Source organism: Aotus nancymaae, unplaced genomic scaffold (assembly GCF_030222135.1).
Source record: "Aotus nancymaae isolate 86718 unplaced genomic scaffold, 86718_ANA_hifiasm-v0.15.2.pri h1tg000027l, whole genome shotgun sequence".
Classification (NCBI taxonomy): Eukaryota; Metazoa; Chordata; class Mammalia; order Primates; family Aotidae; genus Aotus; species Aotus nancymaae.
Window position 1 is genome coordinate 2,951,036 of NW_026988440.1, and position 8,302 is coordinate 2,959,337.

Sequence of the window (8,302 nt, forward strand, 5' to 3'; positions counted from 1 at the left end):
TACCCAGATGACTCATCTGGGCATTGGGGATCCAGAGGCCTGGGGAGAGTTCCCCAGAGCCCCCCACACTGCAGCTGATCCATGGCTGCCATCTGGACAGCAGCTGCCCGTGACCCTACAACCTAGATGCCCCCTTCCTGGGACCAAGAGACATCAGAGGCAGGTGGTCATCAGGGGCTGTGGGGCTGCAGTGCTGGTGTGGTTAGACCATGAATGAGCCTGGGGCAGTGCTTAGCATCATGCTTTTGAGAGACTCAGGAAACTGAGACCAATTTACTGGTGCCTGAAACACATGCACTTCACAGAAGACCACTGTTATGCACTGAATTGTGTCCCCAAAATTCCTATGCTGGAGACCTATCCCCCATTTTGATTGGCTTTAAGGCAATGTAAAACCTTTGAGGAAATAGTTTTGGTTAAACGAAGTCATAAAGGTGAGGCCAAAATTCAATAGCACTCATGTTTATAAGAAGAAGAAACACCAGAGTCTCTTCTCTCACTCTTTCTCTCTCTTTCTCTCTCTCTCTCTCTCCTCTCTCTACAATGCCTTGAAGAAAGGCTATGTGAGGATATAGTGAGAAGGCAGCTGTCTAAAGCCAGAAAGGAGGCCCTCACCAGAAACTGAATTTCCTGACACCTTAATTTTAGACTTTCAGCCTCCAGAATTCTAACAAACAGATTTCTGTAGTTTAAGCCACCCCTACATGGTATTTTGTTATGGGAGTGCAAACTGACTAAACAAACATGAAAACTAAACCCCAGTAACCCCCTCTTCCAGTCTCAGACCCAGCATTAAAGAATCGTGGTCACAGATTTTATTCATCTATTTAACAAATGTTTAGTGAGTGCCTCTGTGTGAAGCATCGTTTTAAGCCTGGTGATTAATCAAAAGAGAAAAACACTTGATCTTTGATGCTTCCAATCTGACAGGAAAGAAAGACAATGAATAAAAACATTATAGAAGTTAATTTTATAGTATGTGCTCCTATTATCTGTTATTAGGTAACAAACAATGCACAAAACATGCCCAAAATAAAATATCAAGCTTGCTGTGACTTCACTTTCTGTGGGTGACTGGGCTCAACTGGGCAGCTCATCTGCTCTGTGTGATGTGGGCTGGGGCTGCCGTCATTTGGAGCCTGCCCTGTTCAGAGCATTCAGGAGACTCTTGCACAGGGCTACATTCAGTGCTTGCGGGCTGTCAGCTGGGAGCTCACTGGGGCTATGAACCAGTGCATGACTTCACATCCACCTGCTGCTTCATGTGCCCTGGCTGCTCCCAGCACTGTACCTGGGACCGAGGAGGCAGTGGTTGAATTGTCCAAGTCACAACCACAAGGCATCCTATGTCAGAAGCTCAGAAATCACACAGTGTCACTTGCCCCATGTCTAGTCTCCAAAGCTAGTCCCAGGTCCAAGGGGAGGAAGATTAGGCTCAGATCTTGATACAGGATGGAAAGGTTGCATTGAAAAAGAGAAGAATGGGAGATATTAGTGAGGACATCTTTGGACAAAGAAATCTCCACAGTATGTTAGAGAGTCGCGGGAGATATATATATAAAATAAATGCAAAGGGAAGATCCAATATGGCCGGTTAGGAGCAGCTCAGGATTGCATCTCCCAGTGAAAGTGGAGAGGGTGAGTGGATGCCGCATTTCCCGAAGGACTTTTATTGCCCACAGACCAGGAGATTCCTAGGCGGATGGACCCCATGGGTCACCAGCACGGCTGTTTTGGTCAGCACAGGTGTTTTGCCGGCGCCCCAGCACGGCGGTTCCCAATGCAGAGTAAATGGGACTGGGTCTCAGGAAGATCCAGGAGTCACTCATTCATCTGATTAAAAAATTAATAATTAAAAATTAATATTAAAAAATTAATAATAATTAAAAAGAGGGACTGAAACAGGGAGCCAGGCCAGGAGATTCCCGGGCAAAAAAAAGTGCCACGAATCTCGGAGCTGCTGTTTCAGCTGCTGCAGTGGGTCACTGCACAGGAAATCACACAGGTCCCGGCACCTTTTCAACAGGTGACCAGAACACCTGGGAGAGAGCCCACTGTTCAACTAAAAAACAAAAGGCTCTGAGGCAGGGAGCCAGGTGATCAGGCCTGGCTGGTCTCACCCTCACAAAAACAAAAACAAAAACAAAAACAAAAACAAAAAAACAGCAATTGGAAACGCTCTGGGTTGAGAGATTCACAGCAAGCACAGCTGAACCAGGGATGGTCCAGCTCTGTGGGGGAGGGGCATCTGCCATTACCGAGGCACTCCACCACTACGGAGGCAGTCCGCCATTGCTGAGGCAGCCTGCCATTGCTGAGGCAACCCACCATTACAGAGAGAAACCGTCATTACAGAGGTGGGCCACCATTGCCGAGGCAGTTCTAACTACACCCATATAAACAGGACTGCAGGGAAGTTCACATGGCAGCTGGGTGGAGCCCACAGCAGCTCAGTGAAGCCTCTGCAGGCAGAGAGTGACTAGGCTGCCTTCTTGCCAGGCAGGGCAGCCCTGAAAAAAAAAAAAAAGGCAGCAGCACAGTGGAAACTCATAAATAAAGCCCTGACTCCCCAGGACAGAACACCTGGGGACAAAAAGCGGTTTCTGAGTTATGCTGCAGCAGACTTAAATGTACCTGCCCAGCAGCTCTGAATGAACAACAGAGCTCACAGCTCAGCACTTGAGCTACTATAAAGGACAGACTGTCTCCTCAAGCAGCTCCCTGATCCCCATATATCCAAAGAGTCACCTCATAAAGGAGAGCTCAGACTGACATTTTGCAGGTGTCCTTCTGGGACAAAGCAGAAGAAGAAACTGGTTGCAATATTACTGTTCTGCAGCTGCTGCAGGTGATCCCCAGACAAGCAGGACCTGGAGTGGACCTCAGCAGTCCTACAGCAGAGGGGCCAGACTGTTAGAAGGAAAACTAAGAACCAGAAATAACTTCATCATCAACAAATCGGACATCCACTCAGACACCCAATCAGAAAGTCACCAACTACAAAGACGACAGGTGGATAAATCCACAAAGATGGGAAGAAACCAGCACAAAAAGGATGAAAACACCCGAAACTAGAACACCTCTCCTCCTACAAGGGATCACAACTCCTCACCAGCAAGGGAACAAGACTGGATGGAGAATGAGTGTGATGAAATGACAGAATCAGGCTTCAGAAGGTGGGTAATAAGAAACTTCTGTGACCTAAAAGAACATGTTCTAACCCAATGCAAAGAAACTAAGAATTTTGAAAAAAGATTTGACGAAATGCTAACGAGAATGGACAACTTATAGAGGAATATAAGTGAATTGATGGAGCTGAAAAGCACAACACGAGAACGTCACAAAGCATGCACAAGTTTCAACAGCCGAATTGACCAAGCAGAAGAAAGGATATCAGAGGTCGAAGATCAACTCAATGAAATAAAACGAGATGGCAAGATTAGAGAAAACAGGCTAAAAAGGAATGAACAAAGTCAACAAGAAATATGGGACTACGTGAAAAGATGTAATCTACGTTTGATAGGTGTACCTGAATGTGATGAAGAGAATGAATCCAAGCTGGAAAATACTCTTCAGGATATTATCCAGGAAAACTTCCCCAACCTCGCAAGGCAGGCCAATATTCAAGTCCAGGAAATACAGGGAACACCACAAAGATATTCCTCAAGAAGAGCAATCCCAAGGCACATAATCATCAGATTCACCAGGGTTGAAATGAAGGAGAAAATGCTAAGGGCAGCCAGAGAGAAAGGGCGGGTTAAACACAAAGGGAAGCCCATCGGACTCACAGCCGATCTCTGAGCAGAAACCGTACAAGCTAGAAGAGAGTGGGGGCCAATATTCAACATCCTTAAAGAAAAGAACTTTCAACCCAGAATTTCATATCCAGCCAAACTAAGCTTCATAAGTGAAGGAAAAATAAAACCCTTTGCGAACAAGTAAGTACTCAGAGATTTCATCACCCCCAGGCCTGCTTTACAAGAGCTTCTGAAAGAGGCACTACACATAGAAAAGAACAACCAGTACCAGCCACTCCAAAAACATACCAAATGGTAAAGAGCATCACCACAATAAAGAATTTGCGTCAACTAATGGGCAAAACAGCCAGCTAGCATCAAAATGGCAGGATCAAATTCACACATAACAATATTAACCCTAAATGTAAATGGACTAAATGCCCCAATCAAAAGACACAGACTGGCAAATTGGATAAAAAGCCAAAACCCATTGGTGTGTTGTATCCAGGAAACACATCTCACGTGCAAGAATACACAAAGGCTCAAAATAAAGGGATGGAGGAAGATTTACCAAGCAAATGCAGAGCAAAAAAAAGCAGAAGTAGCAATTCTCATCTCTGATAAAATAGACTTGAAAGCAACAAAGATCAAAAGAGACAAAGAAGGACATTACATAATGGTAAAAGGATCAATACAAGAAGAAGAGCTAACGATCCTAAATATATATGCACCTAATGCAGGAGCACCCAGATACATAAGGCAAGTTCTTAATGACTTACAAAGAGAATTAGACTCCCACACAATAATAGTGGGAGACTTTAACACCTCATTGTCAATATTTGACAGATCAACGAGACAGAAAATTATCAAGGATATCCAGGACTTGAACTCAGACCTGGACCAAGCAAACCTAATAGACATTTACAGAACTCTCCACCCCAAATACACAGAATATACATTCTTCTCAGCACCACATCACACCTACTCGAAAATTGATCACATAATTCGAAGTAAATCACTCCTCAGCAAATGCAAAAGAACGGAAACCATAACAAACAGTCTCTCAGACCACAGTGCAATCAAGTTAGAACTCAGAATTCAGAAACCAACCTAGAACCGCACAGCTTCATGGAAACTGAACAACTTTCTCTTGAATGTTGACTGGATAAACAATGAAATGAAGGCAGAAATAAAGATGTTCTTCAAAACCAACGAGAATGAAGACACCACATACCAGAATCTCTGGGACACATTTAAAGCAGTCTCTAGAGGAAAATATATAGCAATAGGTGCCCACATGAGAAGCAAGGAGAGATCTAAAATTGACACCCTATCATCAAAATTGAAAGAGCTAGAGGAGCAAGATAAAGAAAAAACTCAAAACCTAGCAGAAGACAAGAAATAACTAAGATCAGAGCAGAACTGAAGGAGTTAGAGACACAAAAAGCCCTTCAAAAAATCAACAAATCCAGGAGCTGGTTTTTTGAAAAGATCAACAAAATAGACAGACCACTAGCCAGATTAATAAAAAAGAAAGGAGAGAATAACCAAATAGATGCAATAAAAAACGATAAAGGGGATATCACCACAGATTCCACAGAAATTCAAACCATCATCAGAGATTATTACAAACATCTCTATGCACATAAACTAGAAAACCTGGAAGAAATGGATACATTCCTGGACCCTTGCCTCCTCCCAAGCCTAAACCAGGAAGTCAAAACCCTGAATAGACCAATAACAAGGTCTGAATTTGAGGCAGCAATTAAGAGCCTACTACCCAGAAAAAGCACAGTTCCAGATGGGGTTGCAGCTGAATTCTACCAGACATACAAAGAGGAACTGGTACCATTCCTTCAGAAACTATTCCTAATAATCCAAAAAGAGGAAATCCTTCCCAAATCATTTTATGAGACCAACATTATCCTGATACCAAAACCCGGCAGAGACTCAACAAGAAAAGAAAACTACAGGCCAATATCCATGATGAACATAGATCTTCAATAAAATACTGGCAAGCCGATTGCAACAGCACATCAAAAGGCTTATTCACCATGATCAAGTAGGATTCATCCTGGCGATGCAAGACTGGTTCAACATATGCAAGTCTATAAACGTAATTCACCACATAAACAGAACCAAAGACAAAAACCACATGATTATCTCAATTGATGCAGAGAAGGCCTTCGACAAAATTCAACAGCCCTTTATGCTAAAAACCCTCAATAAACTAGGTAATGATGGAACGTATCTCAAAATAATAAAAGATATTTACAACAAACCAACAGCCAATATCATACTGAATGGGCAAAAACTGGAAGCATTCCCTTTGAAATCAGGCACTAGACAAGGATGCCCTCTCTCACCACTCCTATTCAATATAGTACTGGAAGTTCTAGCCAGAGCAATCAGGCAAGAAAAAGAAATAAAGGGTATTCAATTAGGAAAGGAGGAAGTCAAATTGTCTCTATTTGCAGACAACATGATTGTATATCTAGAAGACCCCATCGTCTCAGCCCAAAATCTCCTGAAACTGATAAGCAACTTCAGCAAAGTCTCAGGATATAAAATCGATGTGCAAAAATCACAAGCATTCCTATACACCAATAACAGACTTAAAGAGAGCCAAATCAAGAATGAACTGCCATTCACAATTGCTACAAAGAGAATAAAATACCTATGAATACAACTAACAAGGAACGTCAAGGACCCCTTCAAGGAGAACTAAAAACCACTGCTCAATGAAATAAGAGAGGACACAAACAGATGGAGAAACATTCCATGTTCATGGTTAGGAAGGATCAATATTGTGAAAATGGCCATAGTGCCCAAAGTAATTTACAGTTTCAACGCTATCCTCATCAAGCTACCAATGACCTTCTTTACAGAACTGGAAAAAACCACCTTAAACTTCATATGGAACCAAAAGAGAGCCCGCATAGCCAAGTCAATTCTAAGCAAAAAAAACAAAGCAGGAGGCATCACACTACCAGACATCAAACTATACTACAAGGCTACAGTAATCAAAAAAGCATGGTACTGGTACTAAAACAGAGATATAGACCAATGGAACAGAACAGAAGCCTCGGAGGCAACACAAGATATCTACAACCATCTGATCTTTGACAAACCTGATAAAAACAAGCAATGGGGAAAGGATTCCCTGTGTAATAAGTGGTGTTGGGAAAACTGGCTAGCCATATGCAGAAAGAAGAAACTGGACCCCTTCCTGACACCTTACACTAAAATTAACTCCAGATGGATTAAAGACTTAAACATAAGACCTAACACCATAAAAACCATAGAAGAAAATCTAGGCAAAACCATTCAGGACATAGGCATAGGCAAGGACTTCATGACCAAAACACCAAAAGCATTGGCAACAAAAGCCAAAATAGGCAAATGGTACCTAATCAAACTCCACAGCTTCTGCACAGCAAAAGAAACAGTCATTAGAGTGAATTGGCAACCAACAGAATGGGAAAAAATTTTTGCAGCTTACCCATCTGACAAAGGGTTGATATCCAGAATTTACAAAGAACCAAAACAGATTTACAAGAAAAATGCAAACAAGCCCATTCAAAAGTGGGCGAAGGATATGAACAGATACCTTACAAAAGAAGACATATGTGAGGCCAACAAACATATGAAAAAATGCTCATCATCACTGGTCATTAGAGAAATGCAAATCAAAACTACATCTAATACCATCTCACGCCAGTTAGAATGGCGATCATTAAAAAATCTGGAGACAACAGATGCTGGAGAGGATGTGGAGAAATAGGAACACTTTTACACTGTTGGTGGGAGTGTAAGTTAGTTCAACCATTGTGGAAGACAGTATGGCGATTCCTCAAGGACTTAGAATAGAAGTTCCATTTGACACAGCAATCCCATTACTGGGCATATATCCAAAGGATTATAACTTGTTCTACTATAAGGACACATGCACACGAATGTTCATTGTGGCACAGTTTACAATAGCAAAGACCTAGAACCAACCCAAATGCCCATCGATGATAGACTGGACAGGAAAAATGTGGCACATATACACCATGGAATATTATGCAGCCATCAAAAATGATGAGTTCACATCTTTTGTAGGGACATAGATGCACCTGGAAACCATCATTCTCAGCAAACTGACACAAGAACACAAAATCAAACACTGCATGTTCTCACTCATAGGAGGGTGTTGAACAATGAGAACACATGGACACAGGGAGGGGAGCATCACACACTGGGGTCTGTTGGGGGGCAATAGGGGAGGGACAGCAGGGGGTGGGGAGTTGGGGAGAGATAGCATGGGGAGAAATGCCAGATATAGGTGAAGGGGAGGAAGGCAGCAAATCACACTGCCACGTATACACCTATGCAACAATCTTGCATGTTCTTCACATTTACCCCAAAACCTGAAATGCAATAAAAAAAATAATAAAAAAAATAATAAATAAATAAATAAATAAATAAATAAATTCAATGTCAACAACCATGCAAAATAAAAACAAGGTGACACTTCTAATAGGGTAGTCAGATTAGGCCTCACAAAGGTGCCATTTGAGCAG